This window comes from Anolis carolinensis, chromosome 1 (genome assembly GCF_035594765.1).
Source record: "Anolis carolinensis isolate JA03-04 chromosome 1, rAnoCar3.1.pri, whole genome shotgun sequence".
Classification (NCBI taxonomy): Eukaryota; Metazoa; Chordata; class Lepidosauria; order Squamata; family Dactyloidae; genus Anolis; species Anolis carolinensis.
In genome coordinates, this window is record NC_085841.1 from 12,622,013 (window position 1) to 12,648,811 (window position 26,799).

The 26,799-nt window shown below is 40.1% G+C and overlaps 1 long non-coding RNA gene and 3 other non-coding genes across 6 annotated transcripts in view; all 4 read left to right on the forward strand.

Annotated features, from left to right (window-relative positions):
- The window catches only part of LOC103277570 (uncharacterized), a 77,604-nt gene that overhangs the window by 42,200 nt on the left and 8,605 nt on the right, over positions 1–26,799 (forward strand). Inside the window, exons 4-5 of one of the 3 annotated variants that reach the window (XR_010002738.1) lie at positions 16,069–16,267; positions 16,594–17,568. This is a non-coding gene — a long non-coding RNA (uncharacterized LOC103277570). The remainder of the gene's footprint in view (positions 1–16,068; positions 16,268–16,593; positions 17,569–26,799) is intronic. The other 2 variants (XR_505503.3, XR_010002734.1) reach the window with 2 other exon arrangements.
- Positions 2,634–2,728, forward strand: mir216b (microRNA mir-216b). Its single transcript, NR_129925.1, has one exon. It is a non-coding gene; the product is annotated as a microRNA mir-216b (primary transcript).
- mir216a (microRNA mir-216a) lies at positions 13,956–14,056 on the forward strand. Its single transcript, NR_129924.1, has one exon. It is a non-coding gene; the product is annotated as a microRNA mir-216a (primary transcript).
- mir217 (microRNA mir-217) lies at positions 16,411–16,497 on the forward strand. Its single transcript, NR_129926.1, has one exon. It is a non-coding gene; the product is annotated as a microRNA mir-217 (primary transcript).

The following is a 26,799-nucleotide window of genomic DNA, read 5'->3' on the forward strand; positions in this document are numbered from 1 at the left end:
CTTACAACTGTGCTGGCTCTGCTATATACTCAGAATTTGTAACCAGCCAGGGCTCACAAGTATATGAAGGAGCACTGTAACCAAGATGCTGTATGGCACAGGGTAAGATAGTGATTCCACATCTATCTGTGCTTTAAGATCCTTCAGAGCTCACGAACTGGCTGGTGGAAACCCCATTTTATTACTTGTGCAGGGCAGGGTTGGATGAGAGAAGCATCTGGCTAGGACCCCATATCTAGACCTGTGGAGGCCTCAGAAGATGGTGAATTTTTGTACATCTGACAACAGGGATTAGCCGGATGCTTCTTAGCAGACAAATGGTGAGTTCAGGGGAGGCCATCTGTCGGGGGTGCTTTGAATGCGATTTCCTGCTTCTTAGCAGGGGGTTGGACTGGATGGCCCATGAGGTCTCTTCCAACTCTACTATTCTATGATTCTATGGCTGTGGTTATTTCGGAGGGAGGAAGAGAATACAAACAAGATAGGTTCTGTAGGTTTGTTCTTAAGCTGAATTTCTATGTAGGTCAGAACAGGTACATTTTCTAAGTGTAACTCCAGATATATGTATGTGTGTGTGTGTGTAGATATGTATATGTATGTATGTGTGTGTATGTATATATATATACATCAAAATCACCATATAAAACATGGTTATTTCGATGCGCATTCGAATAAATCGTTCCGGTTAGTTGTTAGTTGCCACAACCACTGCACTTTATCAAACTCCACTCTTATTGATTGAACTCTGTAATGAGATCCTTAATTCCCTCTTGTAGAGTCTGCTGAATTTTATCTTAGTTTGTATATTATGTTCAGACTCTAATTTTCTAATGTTTTGATGTTGATGGTTTATGCTGGTTTGTATGTTTATACTATTTTACCTGTTTTACATTGGTTTAATTATGCTGTATTTAATTGTATGGAGCCCCAGTGGCAAAGTGTGTTAAAGCGCTGAGCTGCTGAACTTGCAGACCGAAAGGTCCCAGGTTCAAACCCTGGGAGCGGTGTGAGCAGCCACTGTTAGCTCCAGCTTCTGCCAACCTAGCAGTTCGAAAACATGCCAATGTGAGTAGATCAATAGGTACCACTCCGGTGGGAAGGTAACGGCGCTCCATGCAGTCATGCCAGCCACATGACCTTGGAGGTGTCTATGGAAAACGCTGGCTCTTCGGCTTAGAAATGGAGATGAGCACCAATCCCCAGGGTCAGACATGACTAGACTTAATGTCAGGGGAAACCTTTACCTTATTTTATTGTATGTTGAAACTGGGCTTGTTCCCATGTGAGCCGCCCCGAGTCCCCTCTGGGGAGATGGGAGCGGGATATAAAAATAAAGTTATTATTATTATTATTATTATTATTATTATTATTATTATTATATACACATGCTTTGGATAGCACAGGGAAGGGTTAACACCCCTATGATGTTTATTTTGCAGTCAAAAGATTTCACCTCACTTTCTGTCCCTGTAATAATTTTGAAAAATGTTTCTTATTGTGGAAACAAGGATGGATGAAAAAGCTTCAGTTGAGACACCTTTTTCCCATAATAACTCTTTCAGGGGTGAATTTCCCTTCCTAGAGGTAAATTTCTCTCAGTTGCTGTTGTCTCAGCCACGTTCTTAATTATGAGTTGTTTGTAAGTTGGATGTTTGTAACTCAGAGACCGCCTGTAATGGTGTAAGGTGGAGCTGGACTATACCCCATTCAATCTTGGAAGCAAGGTTAGTACTTTGATGGAAGACTGCCAGTGAGGGCTACCTTTTTGCTTCAGCTAAATTAATGGATTGACTGTAAAACTTTTCCTTCCCCAACAGTTCATTCATAGGTGTAAGTAAGGTTGTGTGAATAGCCATTTTATTTATGTAACTGAATACAGAGCTACTGGTGGCTTTAATCCCCGTTGGAGAATCTACTCTGGCTGGAGCCCCCTTGTGCCGACAGGACTGCTGACTGAAAAGTCTATGGTTCTAATCTGGGAGCGGGGTGAGCTCCTGTCTGTCAGCTCTAGCTTCCCATGTGGCGACATAAGAAAAATCGCCCACAGGAAGTTAAAACATCAAACATCTGAGTGTCCCTTAGGCAGTGTCCTTACAGACAGCCAATTCTCTCACACTATAAGCAACTTGCAATTTCTCAAGTAACTCCTGACATGAAAACAATATCTATTCTGGCTTTTAAGTCAGAATTTTAAAGAATCTTTCAAGATGCTAGACATATTTGGACTATAGAGCTTGAATAACATTTTTAAAATTTGCTGTAAAAGGTTTGGTTGCTACACACACAAACCTCTAAGTCGTCCTCTCCTTCTGCAAGGAGGCAAAGAACTTTTAAATAAAGATCATTTATTAATTAAATGTTATTAAATTACTGTAATGCAGAAATGTACAAAATAATCATAAACAACTATTTGAGCAACAGACTGAGACAGAGAGAGAAAGATTTGGCTGAGAACCATCAATCCAAATAAAAAGAGTAAAATGATTCTTTAGATATATATATTAGATGTATCTTTCTGGTCTTGTGATTGTGTTTGGAAATAATCTTTACTTGGATCAGACAGGCCTTCTCAAGAAACATGGATCCATTGATCTGTCCGGAGGGAAGAGCTTGGATATATCTTGTGGCCGAAATCAAAGTCACAGACTGAGAAATCTCTGCAGGCAAATGTGATGTCTTGACCAGCAATCTCACAGTTACCAGCAGAGGTTCTGCAATCTGGACTGCTACGGTTAACTGACATGCATTGCTTTTTCCACCTCTGGAATATTTCAGATCAACCTCAACCCTGGAGAAACAAATTTAGGACTGGGAATCAGGAAGGTTGGCATCACGAGGACCTGCTAAGGCCTATTCTCTTCCAAGGAGGACCTGCTACTCACTTTCAAAACCTTCTGGGTCCTCCTCCTTGGGATACTGCATTGAGAATACATAGTATAATGCATGCAGAGTTTTGTATAAATTGCAACATTGCACATAGTATAAATGGCATTTCACAATTGGGCTAAGGTGTGAAATTTACCACTGAATGGAAAACCAATCTATTTTGTGTGTGTCCGTCCCTATGTCAGTTATGAAATGTTTCAATGAGTACAATGAACATCCATATGCAATAGCACCAAATGCACCATCGCAGTGTTCATTTCCTTACTAAACATTATTGACTTTTCTAGTGAGTTATGTCTTGTAGCCAAAGTACGATAGTCTCAATTTAGTAATCTTGGCTTCTAGGGAAAGTTCAGGCTTGATTTGCTCTAGGACACTTTGATTTGTCAAAATATATGATGTGTGTGAGAGAGTGTGCGCATGTGACATGCTCTGCCCAAACTCTTCATTTCAGATGTACTGAAAACTCTCTTCTTTTGGGAATTAGATATACAGTAGAGTCTCACTTATCCAACATAAACAGGCTGGCAGAACATTGGATAAGCGAATATGTTGGATAAAAAGGAGAGAGTAAGGAAAAGCCTATTAAACATTAAATTAGGTTATGATTTTACAAATTAAGCACCAAAGCATCATGTTATACAACAAATTTGACAGAAAAAAGTAGTTCAATACACAGTAAAGCTATGTAGTAATTACTGTTTTAAGAATTTAGCACCAAAATATCATGATGTATTGAAAACATTGACTACAAAAATGTGTTGGATAATCCAGAATGTTGGATAAGTGAGACTCTACTGTATCTATAGAGAATGCTAGGGAACTCTCATATGTGATTGATTCATTATTGGATTCACACACACATACTATAGCAGTCCATGGTATCTGTAGCACTACATTCAAATGAGTTGATATCCTTCTTGCAAACTTTCTTCACTGTCCTGATTTCAGAACTTTACATAGAAACGAGAAATACAATATCATGGACAATCCTAACTTTAGTATTCAGAGAAACGGTAGACTCTCAGTTAACCAGCATCCATCAATTTCCAGTAATATATTATTACACAAACATGTGTATTGTTTTGTTTTGTTTTTTGGAGTCACTTGGTGTTGAATGGGTGATAAAGAAACATTTGCTTTACGAAAGGGCTCCTCCTAGTGGAGATGGAAACTGCCAGGACACTTATGAATCAGGTCAGCATCCTTGGAGTTGTGCCTTCTTGTTGTGATTTGTCATCATGTTTGCTTTGATTTATGAACAAAAGATCCAGAAAAATAACAGGCATCGACAGACATATTCAGGTCTGCTTGCATTCCAGAAATTTTACCACTGCAGCACTAGCAAAGGATCTTAGGTTATACCGTCCCCTCCAACAAAATACATTCCAACTATCCCGATTTGGCAAGGACAGTCCTAATTGATCAGGGTTGTTGTATGTCTTTCAGGCTGTGTGGCCATGTTCCAGAAGCATTCTCTCCTGACGTTTCGCCCACATCTATGGCAGGCATCCTCAGAGGTTGTGAGGTACCTCACAACCTCTGAGGATGCCTGCCATAGATGTGGGCGAAACGTCAGGAGAGAATGCTTCTGGAACATGGCCACACAGCCCGAAAGACATACAACAACCCTGTGATCCCGGCCATGAAAGCCTTCGACAACACATCCTAATTGATCCTCTGTCATCCCACTTTCTCTCTTTACCACCTTCTTTGTCCTCAGTCTCTGCAGTTGCTGCAAACTGATTTCAAAGTTCACAACTATAAGGTGTTTTTTCCACTATAGAATGAATGTAGTTTGACACCACTTTTAACTTTCATAACTCAGTGCTATGGAATCATAAAAGTTACAGTTTGAAAACTACAGCACTCTTTTGGTAGAGAAAACTAAAGACCTTGCAAAATGACAATTCTGATGACTTCAGGGCATTGAGCCATGGCAGTTAAAGGGAGTCCTTATAATGTTATAAAAATCAGGAAAAAATAAAGTAAATGAAAATAAAATAAAGCGGGGGGGGGGTTTAAATAGTGATAAATACACACAAATGTCTATACTAGACAATGTCGAAGAGATAAGCAAACACTATGAAGGTTCAAAACATAAAACAATAAATTATTGTTGTTAACTCTCAGGTAATTTTGTTTGTATATGGTGCTCTAAATTACATAGTGCAACTTATGTTTTGAAACTTTATAGTATTCGCTTATCTTTTTGACATAGAAGGAAGATAGCTCTATACTCAGAGAGGCCTGACTATTTTTGTGGCCTTTGCAAGATGCTCTAATATACACATCTCTTTTTATGTTTTGAACCTTCATAGTGTTTGCTTATCTCTTCAACACTGTCTTTTTTTAAATAGTGTCAGAAGCAACTTGGAAACATACTGCAAGTTACTTCTGGTGTGAGAGAATTTGCCATCTAAAGAGCTGTTGTCCAGGGGATGCCTGGATGATAATCCTGCAGGGAGGTTTCTCTCATGTCTCCGCAAGCTAGAACTGACAGACAGGAGCTCACCCCATCTTGCAGATTTGAACCGGCAACCTTCAGGTCAGCAGTCCAGCCGGCACAAGGGTTAACCCATTGCACCACCGTGGCTCCTAATATAGTGGTGTCAAACTGCATTAATTCTACAATGTAGATGAACTATCAGTTAACTTGGAGGTGAGGGAAGAAGAGGAAGGGGTGGAATTCCCTCCTTCCCATTAGTGGCAAGCAAAAGTAAGCTGCTGCAACTTCTAACTTTTTTTGGCTTTCTTCATTAATAACCTCTGATCTCTTTTAACTACACTCTGACATTGTTCAGCCACATCTAAGAAATGTTGGAGGAAGGATTTTGCAATTCCAAGAAACATCTGCCAGCATGGCCAGTGATGACATATTCTTGCAGCTGAAGTTCAAAACATTTGTAGAGCCAAAGGTTGAGAAGGACTGGTCCAGATGTTGCCCCTCATACTCAGGATCCAGATAGGTGCATTTTCAACATATTGCACCCACTCTGGGTCTACAATGAAGCAATGCATCAATGCATGTAACATGTCCTTTGGCCCTGAGCGATAGTCAAACTCCAAGAGTGCACTCCTCTCTTGCATGCCTATAGGGACAGGTAACATTAGAACATTGTTATGCTTTTGTGCACTCCGTTTTCATATGGTCTGAATTAATGTCAAGTGTGGCTGCCATATGTGGGTTTGGAAATCAAGAATGTGGGGAAAGAAGAGAGTTTCCAACTGGGAGGCATTAAATCTAACTTCTTTAATACTTCATTGACAGCGCCCTATAAAATCCTAACATGCACCTTGAAAATAGCAGGTGTGGGGAGGGAATTTGTAACAGGGGCTAAGGTGGTTGACATAAAGTCTTATTTGCAGCGGAAGAGAAAATAATACATTTAATAAGCAATGGAATAACGGGGGATTCGAGGCAGAACATCAGCTGCTGGGAACCACTGAGAGGAAGCACGCCTTTAGCCTCATGTCTCTCTTAAAGGTCATTGTGGGAAATGTTAATCTGGAGTACATAGGATATTGATCCAGTCCCATAAGTTTCTTGTTATGTTGCCATAGTTCACAATGCATCTAAGTGTTTATAAATCTTAAATGAATCCACACCCTCAGTTTCTGCAGCTCCTTGATAGAGTTTGAACATGATACTTTTCTGGACTGCAATCCTCAGAATCTGTACCCTCCAACTGTCTCCATTTTTCAGAAATGTTTTGCTTCCAACTGTTATGAAACCATAAAGCTGGAAGAGACCCCAAGGGCCACAGATTCAACCCTATTGTGCAATTCAAGGATATATAATGACAAATAGTCATCCAGCATTTGCTTTAAAGATCTCCAGAGAAGAAGACTCCATACACTCCAAGGTGGCAATATATTCCACCTCTGAACAGCTCTTGCCATCAAGAAGTTCTTCCTAATGTTTAGGTGAAATCTTTTTTCCTACAATTTGAATCCTTTGTTGTGCTGGAGAGCAGAAAACAGGCTTGTTCCCTCCTCAATATGATAGCCTTTCATGCTCCCTCTCAACTTTCTCTTCTTCAAGCTAAATATATCCAGTACCGTCACAGGGCTTGGCTTCCAGATCTGTTGCCATTTTGGCCGCTTTTCTCTGGACAAGTTCCAACTTTTCCATCTCTTTCTTGAATTGTAGTGCCCAGGACTGGATTTAGTATTCCAAGTGAGACTTTGATTTTAGTGGATATGATTTTTCATGGATTTGATCACGGTTTGGGACCCACCTACCTTAGAGACCGCATCTCCCTCTATGAACCCACACGTTCTCTTCGCTCGTCGGGGGAGGCCCTTCTCTCGCTCCCACCACCCTCACAGTCACGGTTGGTGGGGACGAGAGAGAGGGCCTTCTCCGTCGTGGCCCCCCAGCTTTGGAACTCTCTACCTAGAGAGATCAGGCAGGCCCCTACCCTCCTCTCCTTCCGGAAGAGCTTAAAAACCTGGCTGTTCCAAAAGGCCTTCGATGTTTAGTTGTTGCTGGATTGATCTATCTGTCCATTCCATAATAGTCCCATTGTTGTTGTCTTGCCATTTTATACCGCACTTTATTGTCCATTCAAGTGTGAAATTTCCTTTTCCCATTTCGTAACACTCTGCACTTTGCCTGGGATCTACGAATTAGTCTCCTGTTTTTAACACTGCATCCTGCTTGTTGATTTTAATGATTGTTTTTATTGATGTTGATGTTTTTTACTGGGATAATTGTTTTATTGCTTTGTTACTGTTATTTGTTTGTTTTATTGGGCCAGGCCCCATGTAAGCCGCCCCGAGTCCCTTCGGGGAGATGGGGCGGGGTATAAAAATAAAGTTATTATTATTATTATTATCTCTAGATCCTCCAGTATGACTTTATGTTCAATTTCCACCAGTCAAACTGGAGAACCTAGAGGTTTCTAAGGAGAACACTTCTCTAGGAATCCCTAGGTCCTCCAATGCAGTTCTGTGGCCAACGTCCAGCTGTAAGACCCTGAAATACCCAGAGAGATATTCATTCAGGTAAAAATGTAGCAAATCCTTTATTCATAATTTTTCATTTGGCAAGGGTCCTGTGCCCATAAACCCAGTGAACATTGATGGTTAACTATACTGACTATGATTGATCCCATTTAACATCCAAGATAAGAAGGGATCTGGTATCTTCAAGGACTGTTGTACCTATCAGCTCTGGTTACATGCTATGTACAATAGAGTCTCACTTATCCAACACTCGCTTATCCAACGTTCTGGATTATCCAACGCATTTTTTGTAGACAATGTTTTCAATACATCATGATATTTTGGCGCTAAATTAGTAAATACAGTAATTACTACATAGCATTACCATGTATTGAAGTACTTTTTTCTGTCAAATTTGTTGTATAACATGATGTTTTGGTGCTTAATTTGTAAAATCATAACCTAATTTGATGTTTAATAGGCTTTTCCTTAATCCCTCCTTATTATCCAACATATTCGCTTATCCAACATTCTGCCGGCCTGTTTATGTTGGATAAGTGAGACTCTACTTTATATTGATGTTCTTTACTTCCAACATTATTGATGTTGTATGCCCTCAAATCATTTCTGTCTTAAGGTGACCTTATCATGCTTTTTCTTGGAAATATTGGTTCAGATGTGGGTTGTCCTTGCCTTTTTCTGAGGCTAAGAGAGTGTAACTTGCCCAAGGCCACTCAATGGGTTCCCATGTTCAAATTGAGGATTCAATCCCTGGACTCCAAACGATCAAAGCATGACACCACCTGGCTTTCAAGAAGGTGTAAAGAAGCCTGCTTTGGCTAGAAGAGCAATTTTTAATGCATTGTGAAGCTTGAGTGAGGAACAAGTGTATTCCTATTAGGGTGAATCCAGAATAATTTATATTGGCATAAAGGATTATTATGGTACGGAGCACTAAGAAGTCTGCAACACAGAGCAATATGTACGAAATTGTTCATATTATTGTCATTTGTTCTCAAATGCTGTGCAGTAGGTTAGAATGAAAGGAATTCGAGAAGGAACTTGTATCAGAATCGTGGTAAGAGATTAAGAGCAGGGTGACTCCTGTCAATTGCAGATATGACAATATTTTCTGTAGCCATTCATATTACCCACACCGTTTCATTCACATTCACACATGCCCACAGCTTTCACAAACACAGAGAATTGAAACAGTTGATCAATGTTGGAAAAGATTTGTACGTCCTTTCTTTGATGGATTCTGAGATATGTTTTGGTCTACAACTTCCATGATTCCTTTCTATTAGTCATACTAACTGGAATTGACTACAAAGGGCCTGAAGTCCAAAACGCTTAGAAGGCCAAAGGTCCTTACGAACACATTTTATTTCCCTTTGCTTTTTGATCATTTTGGTCGGTTTGAACGTTCTCAAACATTCCATAGCACCCCATAACATTTCATAACACCTCAACAGGAAGAAGTGACAGAGCAGAATTTACCGGTATGTTATATCATTTATAGAGAGATTTCAGCTTCAAACATATAGTGCTTATGCATTACTCTGGGTGTCTCACAAAAATGAAATAATTTTATAATAACACTATGTAACAAAATTTGAAAACTTTTCTGTTCCTACTTTGAAAGTGTTCTGTTTAATTGTGTGGTGACTACTTTGAAAGTACAGTAGAGTCTCATTTATCCAACATAAACGGGCCGGCAGAACGTTGGATAAGTAAAAATATTGGATAATAAGGAGGGATCAAGAAAAAGCCTATTAAACATCCAATTACATTATGATTTTACAAATTAAGCACCAAAACATCATGTTTTACAACAAATCAACAGAAAAGCACAGTAACGTTATGTAGTAATTACTGTATTTATGAATTTAGCACCAAAACATCACAATGTATTGAAAGCATTCACTACAAAAAACATTGGCTACTACCAAATTGACTATAAAGATAGAATTGCATAAAATCAATTTACAGTAACAACATCGTCAGAAATTAAATGTGTAAAAAGTTCAGTCTTTGCTGCCTAGAGAAACAGCTGTGGATCCGGGTGTTGGATAATCCAGAACGTTGGATAAGCAAATGTTGGATAAGTGAGACTCTACTGTAGTCGTTATACTCCAGAAACTTGGTTTTTGTGGCTGCTACAAACTATGTTGAATTAGTTGAGACTCTATGAGATATTTGTTGAAAAGCTATCGCAAAATGTACTGCAGGATGTCCCACAAAAACAAAGTTTTTGCAGTTTAATAAACTTTTTCCATGTTTGTATGATAAAACAATTAAGAAATGACATTTATGGCCCAGGAGCAAAATTATTATTATTATTATTATTATTATTATTATTATTATTATTATTATTAAACTTTATTTGTACCCCGCTAGCATCTCCCGAAGGACTCGATGCGGCTTACAAAGGCCAAGGCCTCAACACACAATATAACAATACAAAACAAAAGGCAAATTAAAAACAATTAAAACAGTATAAACAACAAGCAATAAACAATACGCTAAAACACAATAAAACTGGGCTGGGCCAGAGTAATGGGTACAAGATTAAAAGTGCTGATGTGACAGGTGATATATAAGGCTTATAGGGCAAGTGCAGAGTGCGATACTGTGTTATGTAATGTAAGTTGTGTTTCCTGAAGACACAATCATAAATTAAAATGTAAACAGGTTAAAAAAATTAGCAATTTTTAAATTTGCAGTTTTTCACTTTCACGGGAGTCCTGTGTCGCTAACCCCAGCAAATGTGGATTAGGGAGTGTACATATACTGATCTTGTCATATCAAGAGGGATGTTTCCCAACAAAATAACATTTTTAGTATGACATCAATTTTTTAAAATCCCTTATTTTACTCTGGGTTGCAAAGCAAGCATGACAATCTTTGGCAACCCACAGGAAGTTGATGTAGCAAAATAAGGATTTGGAAACAAATATATATGGTATGTATCCCATTTTAATATTTCTTGTTGACATTCAGGGAAACGACTAGAGGGAATCTTTTATGCCAGCTCTGAGGCCCTATAATATAATATAGTTTCAGTATGTAGTTGAATTGCATTGAACTGCATTAAATGAGTCTACACCAGACATGGGCAAACCTTGGCCTTCCAGGTGTTTTGGACTTCAACTCCCACAATTCCTAACAGCCTAACGGCTGTTAGGAATTGTAGGAGTTGAAGTCCAAAACACCTGGAGGGCCAAAGTTTGCCCATGTCTGGTCTACACAGTCAAAGCAATTAAACTGTATTATGAAACGGCTATATGCGGCAGTGTAGATGGGGTCTGAGACTCATACAACATTTCAGTCAGTCCATGAACATTCGGCACTTTCTGCTTCTCTGCACTGTTTCCAACAAGCCATTTAACATCGTTGTTGCCAGGGCCAAGCCTGCTTATTCAGCCTGTGTCAAGCTGTACAGGAGGTGGCTGGTTCAGAGCACTATTAAAAGTCATAAAACTGTCAGAGCTTTAACACATGGTTGTTATCGTACAGGGATTTAACCTCCCAACCTCCGCCTGCATGCACCAGATTGCCTTGGACCAGTCTTTCCTCTTCATTTTTCCCCATTGCTCTGCCCCTTTGGCTCCTTGGCATTTAGCCCATCTACCCCAACTCCCCGTGCCAGATCATAGTAATCCTTCGGGTCAGATAAAGTAACAGAAAACAGGAACTATGGCTGTTGTTCTGTGTCTGTTTGTGCAAACCTCTTCCAAGACCATCAGTTTAAAAATGCCCCCCAAATGTTGCATTTCATTGCATTCCTTCTTTGCCCAAGATGATGATGAATGGAATCAGGCACTGGGAGGAACGAGTTATTCTTTTTAAGGATTTTATTGCTTTGAGGGCGCCAAATAAGTACCACTGGAAGTAGTGCAAAGGGAGAGGCTTGATCCTTTCACAACTGCCCTCCAAACTCTTGCTTGGGTTTTGTGTTGAAATGCACTTATTGCTTGTATCAGGCATCCTGATCATGAGATTCCTGGTCATGGGTAGAGGAAGAATGCTTTCGATCCCATATGGAGAAGAGATCAAGGTGGAAATTTCCTACAATGAAAGAACAGCATTGTAAATTCTGAAGAGTGAAGGGAAAACAATAGAGGGTGACAAAACATGGCTATGGTCACACATCATAGAATCATAGAGTTGGAAGAGACCTCATGGGCCATCCAGTCCAACCCCCTTCCAAGAAACAGGAAAATCACATCCAAAGCACACCAACAGATGGCCATCCAGCCTCTGCTTAAAAGCCTCCAAAGAAGGAGCCTCCACCACATTCCAATGCAGAGAATTCCACTGCTGAAGAGCTCTCCCAGTTAGGAAGTTCTTCCTTATGTTCAGGTGGAATCTCCTTTCCTGTAGTTTGAAGCCATTGTTCCGTGTCCTAGTCTCCAGGGCAGCAGAAAACAAGCTTACTCCCTCCTCCCTATGACTTCTTTCCCCTCATATCTGAATTCATGGCCCTCATCATGTCTCCTCTCAGCCTTCTCTTCTGCAGGCTAAACATGCCCAGCAATTTAAGCCGCTCCTCATAGGGCTTGTTCTCCAGATCCTTGATCATTTTAGTTGCACTCCTCTGGACACATTCCAGCTTGTGAACATCTCCCTTCAATTGCAGTACCCAGTAATTGGACACAGTGTTATTCCAAGTGTAGTCTAAACAAGGCAGAATAGAGGGGTAGCATGACTTCCCTGGATCTAGACACTAGACTCCTATTTATGCAGGCCAAAATCCCATTGGCTTTTTTAGCTGCCGTATCACATTCTTGGCTAATGTTCAACATGTCCACGAGGATTCCAAGAACTTTTTCACATACTGCTGTCGAGCCAGGCGTCCCCCATTCTGTATCTTTGCATTTCATTTTTCTGCCTGAGTGCATTTGTCCCTGTTGAACTTCACTTTGTTAGTTTTAGCCCATCTCTCTAATCTGTTGAGATCGTTTTGAATTCTGCTCCTGTCTTCTGGAGTATTGGCTATCCCTCCCAATTTGGTGTCATCATCATCATCCTAGAGCCATTGGCCATGATGGCTAGGGAATTTTGGAAGTTGTAGTCCCATTTACTTACTGTCTTTACCATTCATTCATTCATTCATTCATTCAGCTCCTTGAAGAAACAGAGTAATGGAATCATAGAGTTTGGAAGAACAAATATATTATGTTTACATGCCTCTCTTTTTCCAGACATAATTACAATTCTCGTAATTCTGAGGAAAGATATAATTCAGCATAGTGGAGTGGTTTGAGTGTTGGACTCCAGCTTTGGAGACCAGGGTGCAAATCTTTTGCTCAGCCATGGAAACCCAATGGGTGACCTTGGGTGAGTCAAACACTCTCCACTCATAAAACTCTGTGATAAGTTTTTTTTGATTTTATGAATGATCCCATTAGAAGAAGCATACTGCATAATGGAACCATTTACAAAATCATATAGCTGATGGATTGCAACTCCCATCCATCCAAGACCTGGTCAGGCTGCAACTCTGATCAGATCCAGATCCGGCCAGCTATAACTCCCATTACTCCCAGATCTGGTGGAGTGCAATTCCCATCAGTACCAGATCTGTCTTTTGTTGAGCTCCCATTAACCCTAGATCTAGGTGAGTGGAAGTCAAGGGTCTGTTCTTAACTGGTCAGACTGGTCAGCCTTTTTGTTGGTGTGCAATTCCCAACAACACTAATGTAGTGAAGGGGGAAGGATGTTATATGACACAGGCTGATAAGTAGGGTGAGCAGTATAATTGGTTAAGAGGGGATTGCCTTTGGTCATGGGTCGGACTCATGGGGCTCTCTGGACGTGGCTGGATTTGAACCCCATCATCCTCTATCATGCCCCTTTTACCTTGTCAGTATTTTAAATTGGGTCATGAAGGATATGCGTATCAAGTTTGTTTCAGACCCATTTTCGGTGACCATTATGTGGATGGATTACAACTTTCATCATTCTCTATCAGACCTCCTGTCAATCATGCTTGGTTGGTTCTGGCCTTCTCCTGGGACCATTCGTTTTATCAGGTTGAATCCAAGTATTTGCAGAAGAGGAAGAAGGAGGAACAACAACAGGCAATTGTGGCACCATTAAGCATACGCACTTCCAAGGATGGCTGTGAATTGGTTTAATCTCAGCTGGCAACTGTGAGCAGTTTCCAAATCCTCTCACAGTGGTTTCTGGGATTATGCTAAACACAGCAATTTCATGGCTTGCGTGGATCAATGCATCTGCGCTGCTGCTGGGATCCCGATGCTAGAGATGATCCTTCGCATGAGAACAGCTGCTGCAGAATACGCAAGATTAACGCTTGACCCTATCGACTCCTTTGCACATCATGAAGCGTGTCCTGCCTGAACTCTGTGGCTGCTGCAGATAATAACTCACTTCATTCTAAAATCCTCCCTGAAATGCATTCATCAACTCGGCTGATACAGAGGAGATTCTTATTGCTCAATGCATTTTGCACAGTGAAAGAAATTGCTGTTTGGCATTTAGGTGGAATCAGAGATCTGTTTTCAATGGCTATCTGTGTATGGCACTCTAGATTTCAAATACTTCATGATACTTTGCTTTTGCAATAAATAAATGTGACCTCATAGCAAAGGGATCCCATCAACTTTGCATCAGAGGCTGTGTCTATATTGGGCTGGTCCAGAAGCAGCCACAACGCACCTTCCCAAAATCACAGTGGTGGCAGGTTTGCGTCAACAAAGGGAGCAAGATCATGGTTGTATAAACCCTGCTGTACCATCAACGCACCATCTGCCACTCCCAGCTGGCCAAAGGGTGTTGTGTTGACATCTGCAGAGTGCCCATATGACCATGCATTTTTCATGCATAATAAGTCCTAAATGTCTAAGAACTGTAGAGTTGGAGGCTTTGCAGTCCAATCCCATTCTACCATGCAGGATCACCCAATCAAAGCATTCCCGACAGATGGCCATCCAGCCTCTACTTTAAAACCTCCAGAGAAGGATACTCCACCATGTTCCGAGACAACTGCATGTTCCACTTTCAAACAGCTCTTACTATCAGTATTTTCCTAGTCTTTAGAATGAATCTGTTTTCCAGCAGTTTGAATCCATTGCTCCATATCCTAGTCTCCAGAGCAGCAGAAAACAAGCTTGCTCTCTCCTCAATGTGGCTTCCTTTCAAATATTTAATTTCAGCTGCCATGTCCCCTCTCAGCCTTCCCTTCTCCAAGCTAAACATATGTCTACCCAGCTCCTCATAGGGCCGGGTTTCCAGACCTTTGAGCATTTTAGTCACTTTTCTCTAAACACATTAGATTCTCACCCACCTCGTCAGAATTTAGCAACACTCAAGATAACTATTTTCAATCATTTTCCAAATATTTCTCAATACAATATCAGCAAAAGTAATCCTCCCTAAGCGTTTTCTAGATCCCCAAGTGCAACTCTGTGTTATTCTCTATCCAGAGTTCCTTCATTTCAATCAGGTTTACTATTATCAATGGTTTCATGTATCCATTCAAGATCTGGTAATGTATCCCCCATGAATACAGAAGTCGTGCAGTGTTTTTATTATCCTTAGTTCTAATCAGAAATTGGTTTATTTACTAAAAGGATTTGTGGTCAGCTTTTAAAATGAAAAGGTTTTGAGGCCAGTGCACAGTTCACTAAAAACAAGGGGCACGTCTATACTGTGGAATTAATGGAGTTTGACACCACTTGAACTGCCATGGCTCAATACCATGGAATCCTGAGAGTTGTAGTTTTACAAAGTGCAAAATAGCATTGTGGGTGCCTCTCCAAACTACCACTCCAATGACTCCAAGTGATGTCAAACTGCAGTGTAGTTGCAGCCCTTGACTATCAGACTTGTCAATGGCTTTCCAAAGATAGAAATTGATTTATGTGTCCGTATCTCTTATAAGTGGTTGGTTTAACCTCATCTTTGCTAGTAAAACTGAATTACTGTGTCGCTAAATGATGCATGTCTAAAAAGTGTGCCACCAACATGAAATGTTTGGAAATCTCTGGTCTAGAGAACACTCAGCTGAGGATGACAGGGAAAGAGAGAGAAGCTTGGACACTTTAAAAGCAGCTGGAAAACAGTGGATAAAGTAGGAATGTGTTTGCTAAATAAGGATAGAGGCATGGGCTGCATTTATCCTGCTCATGTCAATTTTCTATGTTTTAGCTACTCTTTAAGTTATTTTTGGCCCAAAGGAGTCTTTTCTTCCTTCTGAATCAGGCAAGATCAGCTATGGGTCACATAAGGTGCTTGCAATGTGGAATTATTGACTCCTCCTCCTTCTTGGATCCAGAAATTTACCTTATTATATACCAAGGATTCGGTACCTCAAGAGAGTATATTAAAGTTTTCCAGGGCAAGGAATGGTTGGTTGGAAGAGCCCTGGAAGAACAAATGAAATGAAACACGATTTGCTTCTGTAAGTATTATTGACAGGAAAAAAGGGTGAGTGCAAAGCAGCGCCTACATGACAAACAAGTATGTGAAAAATAGTGACAAAACGTTGAATTATGCACCATAATTCTTTTTAAAAAAATACACAATGAGTGTAGCCTTCAGAGCTTTTGATGTCGCAGATACTGCATCAGGAACTGATTGGGGAATAATCATGTACCATCAGTTCCTAATGCATTGCCTTCAGCATCTAAACAAACATCAATTATGTTCTTATATTAACTGATTCATTAGAACACGGGCCTGTCCCACTTCTTGGCTAATCATTATTTTTTTGTAAAACTATTTTAGTAAATAAATATCCTTCCTGGAAGACCATTTCCAGTTCTTCATGCCATGTGGTGCAGATGCACTCTAGAGCCTCTCCAGAGGAGGACAGCCATGCTGGCAAGACGACAGTAGAAAGAAGTCCTATGAGAAATTGCTAAAAAAAACAGGTATGTTTAGTCTGGAGAAGAATGAGAGATCATGTGGGATCAGTCATAAGATATCTGAAGAGCTGTCATATAAAAAGAGGAAGAACATTCAGAAGTCCACATTGAGGAAGATCCAATGGAATCCACAGAAGAATCCAAAGTTCAAAAATAGTTGTGTTATTAGTAGAAAATCTTAATACGTTTCTTCACTTGACTGTTTTATATCCAAAAAAATTTAAAAGAAAGGTATGAACACTTTTCAGAGTTACTTCCCTCCACCATGATCAGAACATAGAAGAAGGTCCCTGGTGGAGGTTGATCTAGACATTTACAAATATGAAGAGGCAACTATATGTGTATACACATAAACATGCACACAGGGTGTCCCAAAAGTCTCCATACACAGGAAAAATTAACAAACTCATGTTATATATTTTATATTTTTAATATTCTCTATAGTTATATTTTGAAAGAGGTGGCCAACACGTGGAGAATATTTTGTAAATAAAAGTGCATTTAGATAGAATATCCTATTTTCCTTATATATGGTGACTTTGGGAAAGCCTTATATGTTTGTGTGAATGTGTGTGTATCTATATACCACTTTCTTCCTTTTCATGTCCCCCCAAATGTGCTGCCTGTTCCTAATTGTGCTTAATGATGGGGCAAATCCTGAGACGTGTGATAAAAGAGCGACAACACACTCAGGAAAGGAACAGGAATGTTCACATTAATTATGGTGTCTTTCTTTTTATAGGTCCTTCTTATCGGAGTGCCTTTTCTGATTCCTAAAGTGCAGATTGAAGACAAACGGGAAGCGTCTCAACTGTGCACACAAGCCCATATTCCAGTAAGAGCACGAAATAAGTTACACCCAAGGAATTTGCCCTTGAGACGTCCCATCGGTGATGGCTGTCAATGAGTAACTCACATTGAAGGCCTGAGACCTCCCTGGTGCAGTGGAAGCCCTTGGGTGGCCTGAGTCTTGAGCAGATATAGCCAGCCCTACTTTTGCCTCATGCATTCAGCCCTTTGGGGAGCTGTAGCTCACTGCCTCAACGAGGGCTGATGGATCTGTTCAAAAATGCATAGCTAAATACTGACTCATGGGGCCATTTGGAGGGCTCTGTCACTCAGGAGCTTTGTACCACGTAATGCTTCTCAGATGGCTGGAGAAAAGGCCCTTTCTCCTCCGTTCTGCTAACTAGTGAGTGTCTGGAAACCAGTAAAAAGGTAGTGCAGTGTAGTGGTTAATGAGGGTGTTGGGCCAGGACAGGGGAGATATGGGTCCTAATCAGAGGAAGGAATCAGAGAGAGCTGGAAGGGCCTCAAAGGGCCATCAAGTCTAGTTGAGGAATACACAACTAATACAACCTTGAAAGATGCCCATCCAGCATGCCTCCAAATTCGGAGAATCCACCACCCATCCAGGCAATCCATTCCACTGTAAATAAGTTCTTCCTAATGTTCCGATTGAATGTCTTGTCTTGTGATTTGAATCTGTTGTTCCATGTTCCGATCTCTGATGAAGCAGAAAACAAACTGGTTTCATCTTCAGCATGAAATTAGTCTCTTTGTCTCTCCAAAAGCCGTGTTGTCTAGTAGTAAACTCCTCCCACGCGTGGTGTCATCCTATTACAGTAGAGTCTCGCTTATCCAACATAAACGGGCCGGCAGAACATTGGATAAGTGAATATGTTGGATAATAAGGAGAGATGAAGGAAAAGCCTATTAAACATCAAATTAGGTTATGATTTTACAAATTAAACACCAAAACATCATGTTATACAACAAATTTTACAGAAAAAGTAGTTCAGTACGCAGTAATGCTATGTAGTAATTACTGTATTTATGAATTTAGCACCAAAATATCACAATGAATTGAAAACATTGACTACAAAAATGTGTTGGATAATCCAGAATGTTGGATAAGCGAGTGTTGGATAAGTGAGACTCTACTGTATTTACAAGCAGGCAACAGGGAGAATACCATCAAACCTGAAAATTGGCCATTTTACCCGTGTCTGCACAGGGAATTGAAAAAGTTATCAAAATACTTCAACCCCATAATTCAAGTTTACATTGTGTGATAGGCACCGTCAGTATTGAATAGCAGCTTTTACTGTGTGTGATGGAGTCCTAGGTGTTTGGGAAATGTGTGTTCTACTCCCCATTGAGGCAGAAAAATTTGTGGGTGAAGGCAGTGGCTTGCTTGTTTTTTCCTTTACCCCTTACAAAGTTGTTGTGATGATAAAGTAGGTTGGAGGACACCCATACACAGTACAACCCCTATATCCACAGAACTGGCATGCAAAGTTTCATTATCCATTTCCAATGAAATATGGCTTCTCTGGGTGTTTTCAGGTGGAATGTTTCTAGGTCCTTCAGCACAACCCTATGGGATGCTTTTGCTGGAGATTCTTCATTTCAATAGGCTTTACAATTATCTGCAGTTTCCTAGCAATGAAGCAATATACGAGGGCTATCCAGAAAGTAGATTGCGTTTTGGAATTTAAAATGAACAAAGTATAGGAGAAAATATTTACCATATACAGTTGAAAGCCAGACCCAAATACCACTTCTCAACATAGTCCCCACCAAACTTTGCTGCTTGGCTTGTGTCCTCAACCAGGCGGGCATCCCTGCCCACAGCTGCGCATGTGCATGCACTCAACTTTCCCCCCATGCTCGTCCTAGATCTCTCTTCTAAGGTTTTGCAAGAAGCACACCTTTCCTGTCCCAAAAGACGGTCGCCATAACCTTCCTTGCAAGCATTTGCAAAACAGAAGAGCGATCCAGGACGAGCGTGGGGTAAAGTTGAGCACATGCACATGCGCAGCTGCGGGAAGGGACGCCTGCCTGGTTGAGGACACAAACCAAGCAGCAAAGTTTGGTGGGAAAGGACTTTCCAAACTCTTTTATCACTATGAGAAGTGCCTAGATTTCAATGGGGACTATGTTGAGAAGTGGTATTTGGGTCTGGCTTTCAACCGCATATGGTAAATGTTTTCTCCTATAAGTTGTTCATTTTTAATTCCAAAACGTAATCTACTTTCTGGATAGCCCTCGTATGTTAATATGTTTCACCATCACAAAGAAGGAAAGGACTTCTTAGCTTCCCAGATATATTAAGTCTTGAAGTTTTAGCTTTGATTTAAGGAGATGGGGGTGGAAAGAAGGAGAAATGAAATGGTCTTACCCTTAAAAGCGATATGACCCACTAGCTGGCATCTGGAATAGGAGCAGTATATTCCATATTACAGGGGGTTTTTTAGCCCTAGACCTTCAACTGAGGTTGCATCTCCACTGGAGAATTACTGCAATGGAGTTAAAGTGGATCATAGAGATTCACTATCTATTTTAATTTTAAAATGTATCTGCCCTCCACAAAGTATACACAGAAATAAAAAGGAGTTAACTTTGCCAGTTTTATTGTTATTTGAAAAAGAAATAAGAAAACATAAGGAAAATCTTACTCAGAGCCATGATGACATAGTTAACTTTTTGCGTCACTGGGTCACATCAATTCCAGCTTTCAAATCCCAGCAGATTCTCCTCCCCAGTCTTTCCAGCAAATTCCGCCCAGTCACTAATTATGAAAGAGAAGGAAGGCCTGCCAACGAAGAAATTAATGAAGAAGATTCATCACTGCCAACTGCCTCTACTACTAAGTTAATGGGGAAAATATGTGGAAAGAGAGCCACCCAAAAAGGGAGATGGTCCATGTGCTCAGCAGAGTGTTATTCTAGAAGAAACATTTACGACATTGACATACCACCAACTTAATCTAATTTTAAAGAGGGAGGAAGATGAATGGTATAAATAAAACTCAACACTTGCAAAAATGATTACTCAGATTGTTGCATTTTCCATTCTTTCCAGATAAGATTTAAAAAGCAAGATTATGTGGATTCTAACCAAGAACAGAATTTGCAAGTAGGTGCAGAATCTCAGCTTTCATTTAAAAAAAAAAAAAGAATTAGGTTTCTAACCCTTATGGCCAAGACAATGGGCTAAAGACTAGAAATTTGTACGTACTGTGGAGTGAAATCTCAGGATGCAAAGAGGCTAAACAGAACTTAGAAATTAATGTTTAAAGTTATTAGAATCTCATGTTCTGCACTTACCATTACATTTCCAACTCAAATAGTTAGCTGCTATTGTAGTACAAGCCTTAAAAGTAAGTTTTTGGTTTCTCATTATTTTATTATTAACTAAAATAGTTACTGTACTTATGGTTACAGAATCTGCAAGCTGCTGGTCTATGCTACAAAACACACCTATGGACAGAGGGTGCACCCGTATCACAATTATAAAAGTAACTAATGTTTACTAGGGCTGTGCAAAATTATTGTTATTCCTCGTAAGTCGGATCAAATTCGTAAATTCATGTATACAAATCAATATTGGAAGCATGCAGGAAAGGGGGGAGAAATTTTTTAGAATCAAAACACTCACCAATAATTTCCGTTAAGATTCTGTAACATTCGAATGCCTCCCAGTGTGTGGTACAGTTACAGTAAGTTTCATCACGATAGCTCTAAAACTGAGGGAGAATTGAGCCCCTGAAGTTTCCTCACTTGCTCAATTACTTAACGAAAAAAAGTAATGAAATTTCATTACTCTCATTGTACGAGGGTTATCCAGAAAGTAGATTAAGTTTTGGAATTAAAAATGAACAAAGTATAAGAGAAAACATTTAGCATATGCAGTTGAAAACTACACCCAAATACCACTTCTCAACAGAGTCGCCATTCAAATCTAGGCACTTATCATAGCGATGAATGAGCTTGGCAACTCCTTCCCCACAAAACTCCGCCACTTGCGTCCTCAACGCAGTGTTTTGGCAATGATGCGCAGCTGCATGAAGGGGTGACTGGCTGGTTGAGGACGCAAGCGGCAGAGTTTAACAGTAATCTCATTTCAACAAACAAGGAGGAGAGACATAAATCCCCTTATTTCTATAGATAAAATGTATGCATATGTGTTTGTGTATTTGTGTGTGTCTTCACATGTGATATCAAGCCAAACCAGGTTCTGTGGCTGCTTTCTGTGGAGTGACCCTGAAATATTTCATCTGTACAAGGTAGGCATACACATTGCCCATTCTTGATAAACAACTTTATTTGGACGCAAGACCCATTTGATTCAATGTAAGAACTCTTCTGATAAGAATATAGCAGGTTCACTGTGAGTGTATGACTATGAAACACGAGCAATTGTTCTAAATACTCTCAAAGTACAATAAAAAAGTGAAGGGAACTTCTCATCGTTACAGCATTAAAAAAAAAAGATGGGATGGAAGAGAAAGCCCTATATTTTGTTACGGAAGCCCCTAAAGCTTACTTCTTTGTATGAAAATTTACATAGACAGCCATTATAGAGATGCCATGTGTTTCCTGACTCTTTCTGGCTGGTAGGAAAGGAAACAAAATATGAAAAGAGAGAAGCAGACTAATTAAAGCTAGAGGGCTTCATCACACGAGGTGAATAAAGTGCAATTACAGAAGGATGATTGCGCCTTTAGCATCATGTCTCTCCCATATTCACATGGCATTTGAATCATTGTTGGATCATCTCTTTTCTGTGAGGAGGAAAACCTTTCAATGAATCCAGTATCGCCTTTCTTCTGTCCCTCTTCCTCGTACAATAATGTCCAAACTGCTGCAGTTCCAATACAGCAAAGCAGAGAATAGTCTCACAAGGACAACAAAATTGCAACTCATAGTTGCAGCAAAATAGGGCAGATGGAGAAATGGGGGGAAAACAATATATATATATATTCTTACTAAGGCAAATAAGGATAAGTGACAAAGCTGTGCAGAAGATTAATTCATATTGACAAAAGCCAGCATTGCACAATTGCAGAAAAGTGTAAAAGTGATCATTCCAATAACATTACAGACTGATAACATCACAGACTGATGTGATAAAGTCCTGAGTATAGCAATCTACACCTAGATTTAGAAAATAAATAAAAAATAACAGGGGCCATCTCTCTGCCTGTATCTGCCTTAGGTTCAAGTCATTCATTAGCTACAGCACTGGTGCCTTGACATTATTAGCATTAGTATTATCCCGCCGTTCTCCCAATACAAGGCAACTAACAATGGCTTTCAAACAGATATACATAAGACTGCACTTTTACTATTTACAGCATTACTACTGATTTCAATAGAACTATGAATTGTTTTGGTTGCAAACTTTGACATATCTTTGACCTTCAAATGGGCTAGATATTCTAAAATAGGCTATTCTTATCTCTAATTCAGCTGGTTCCCACTTTCCAGCATTCCTAATTTATCTTCTTGTTTGGTGCTAAAACCCTTAAATCTGTGCACGCAACAGAAGATATAGCATTTCTCGCAGGGATTCCCTTTGCTGATCTCTACAGATATCAAGCCGAACCTGCCTGTCATCACAAAGCACAACTGACAATTGTACCACTCCCAAATAAATTCCCTCTTGCTTTGCTCGGAGTAATCGTGAAATATTTCATTATTCCCAGAATCCGAAACTTAAGACAAATTGCTGTACTCAAAGACGCCTTGCATTGCCAATTTGGGAAGGATACAGCTTTATTTTTTCCCTCTGAATCACTTAACATACCAAACTTCCTGCATGAACAAACTCAGCAGCAAAAGAAAAAAGAAAATTGCAATTGAGTCAAGATACACATGCCCTAGTGTGGCCACAGAAGGCTTCAAGGCAACACATGCAAAAAGAGTCCCAGAAGCTCAGCGGTATCCATTTCTTGGGTTAAAATTTGATATAAAATGTAAATTTGTATTCTAATCAAATGTGAGATGTTCAGTTGTGCCTCTGTCTTTGAGTTTCAAATGGATTTATACTTCTAATCTGTTCCCACTCATTGCTTCCCAAGAGCTCAGGGTGACTATGCAACACTTAACATTAACTCAAGTAGAACCAATAAAATGAATTATTCCTGAGAGTCACTCCGCTACATAAGCCAGTTCCCAAGTTTCAAGCAATGCAGCAAGGAACAAAGCCTGGGCCAAGGATGTAGTGGAAAAAGGAAGGAGGCAGATAAAAAGCTGACTCCATGGTTCCCATGGACTTCCACGGAGCAGCACAGTCCTCAGTCCATGTGAGAAGGGTCCTAATACTAGAGGCTCATTCACACTGGATGGTATTATCCCTGGATGATTCTGCTTTGAGTGTCATGGTTTCAACCAATGAAATCTGGAGATTTGCAATTTAGAGAGAGGAATTTAAAATTCTCCAGAGCGCCCCAATGCCTCACCAAACTACAAACCCCAGGATTTCAGGGCATTTCAGAAGAGGCAATTAAAATGGATCCATAGCACTCTCCAGCAGTCCCAGTCTAGATACAATTATCCTGATTAATCTTCCATTGACCCATTGTCCAGCTGCTTTTGAAATGTCCTGTTCCTCTCTCCTCTTCCCACTTAACACCTTTGTTTTCAGTTTACAGTACTCCCACTGACACAAGTTGTTTTCAGAATGCAAAAGTAGTTAGAACTCAGTTAACTCAATGGGACGAGAGGAGGGCAGAATCAAATTCTTCCCAGTCAACTTTGGCAAAAGCAAATTACTGCAGCCTAAACTTTTCCCAGGAGCCCCGGTGGCGAAGTGTGTTAAAGCACTGAGCTGCTGAACTTGCAGACCGAAAGGTTGCAGGTTCAAATCCTGGGAGCGGGGTGAGCGCCCGCTATTAGCTCCAGCTTCTGCCAACTTAGCAGTTTGAAAACATGCCAATGTGAGTAGATCAATAGGTACCTTTACCTATTACCTTTACTTTTACCTACAACTTTTCCCATCTTGATAACTCTGATGTTGCTTGGCCACACACATCCTAGTTTTCATCTGTGAAATGTTGGAAGATAAGCAAGTTCTACAGATTAAAGTGCATGATTGCAACCAGCATCACCACTTTGAGGAGGGTCTAGACCAGTGATTCCAAATTTCTGGTCCTCGGAGCATTTTGGACTTTAGTTGCCAGAATCATTTAAGGTGGTTCTCTTGCCTAAGAGTCCTCCTCCTAAAATAATCCAGATCCTAATATGGAAAGCGACACTGATGGCAGGGGCAAAGGTGGGGTCTCCAAACTCAAATCTCTTCCTGTGTGTCTCAAAGCTAGATGAGAGATAATAATCACCCAAAAAGTCCCCTAAAATACTGGGGTCTCGGCTGAACTCTCGGTAATAGCTTTGTGTTTCTCCACTAGAGGGCAGCTTTGACATATACCAAGGCTGTGTTAATGGTCAATGATGTTGCGCATCCCTTACAATGCTGAGTTGAAAAAAGTTGCTTCTTTGGACTATGGGAGACATGTTGGTTGACCAATTCTGAGAGTTGTAGGGCCCTCCCAGACATTTCCCAGCTTTGACTGTATTGCAGCGTACAGATGAACTAAATACATAGTGAACAATTATAGGCATTTGATAAGAGCATTAATTGCCATGGCTCCATCATATGGAATTTTGGAATTTATAGTTTTATGAGTGACTCGGAAGTCTCTAGTCTACCACTCTGAGCTACATCATTACAGCCTTGGCAAAGAAACTTCCTCAGCCCCTCACCACAAAACTACACACCCCAGGGTTTCATAGGATGGGGCTATGGCAATTAAAGAGGTATCAAAGCACTATAATTCTGTAATGTGGATATATCCAGACTTACTTTTGGAGAATGGCTACATTATCTAGAGGTTATCTGGAAATTGTCATCCCAAAAGGAAACTTTCTGAAGCTCTAATCTCGAAGTCTTTTACAAAACAAAACAAATTTATTTCTATTTATTTGAAATTCTTATTTTAAAAGTAAATCTATCAATTTTGCAGAAGTGAAAGCATCTAAAAATTAATTTAAAGGCATATATTAAAAGACAGATATTTCAAATGTGCAAGCAAGATGATTGGAATTATTGGTTTGTTTGTGTGTGTGATATCCTACCTTTCTCCCATCATGAAAGTCAAGGTTGCTTACAAAACATTAAAAGAAGAAAAAACTTAAAATCTGATAATTAAGTTGGTTGGCATCCATAACTCTAATGGCTGTGAATTTTAACAGCGTGCTGTGTGACATCTTATGTGTCCTGAATCTCGCAACACTGAGCCTCAGTGGATGACCGCAGGTTCTATTATTGTATTTCACTGAACGGAAGATGGCCTTTTTTCTCGAAATCAAGCCTTTAAAAACAGACTTCATCTTACACTCAAAAGTGGCTTGAATTTTGGGAGTTTTAAAATTTTCATCATTGTCCATCATTGGAGAAAGGCTCGCAATTCAATGTTTTCTTGCAAAGTCCCAACCAAGTATTTTACAGGACCCAAGAAAGGCAGATTCCCACAATTGGATGAAGGTATTATGTACTGCAAGCACAAGCAAAATAGTTACCCAACACTAGGCAATCCATGCAATTGAAAGCCATTAAAATTACCAAATCCCTTGGGAGAGATGAAAAAAATTAAAGTCAGTTGGGAAAGAAGAAGAAGAAGAAGAAGAAGAAGAAGAAGAAGAAGAAGAAGAAGAAGAAGAAGAAGAAGTCGTAGTAGTTTATTTCCAACCTCTCCCTGCGGCTCAAGGAGAGGACAACATCGTTAAAACAAGAGATAAAACACTATTAAAGGACTTACAACAAGAAACACAGTTAAAATGACCATGACAGGCTAACACATTGTAGTGGGTTATCTTCAAGCATCAAACATCAACCTGCCAAAAACACCCTGAAGACTTCCAAGAGAAGCTTATTAACTTCCAGTGGTGTAGAATGATATAAAAGGGGAAAAGGGACATAAAACATTAGTCAAATTGGGAATGCAGATGAAACTGCAATCTCCTTAGACACCCCTTGCAACACAAAAGGCCCAAAAGAAGTCAACATCATGTTGACTAAGGCTTTCATGGCCAGAATCATTGGGTTGCTGTGGATTTTCCGGGCTGCATGGCCAAGTTCCAGAAACATTTTCCCCTGATGTTTCACCCACATCTATGGCAGGCAGCCTCGGAGGTTGTTAGGTTTTTTGTAAATAAAGCAAGTGGGGTTTGTATACCTGTAGAATGGCCAAGGTGTGAGAATGAACTCCTGTCTGTTTGGG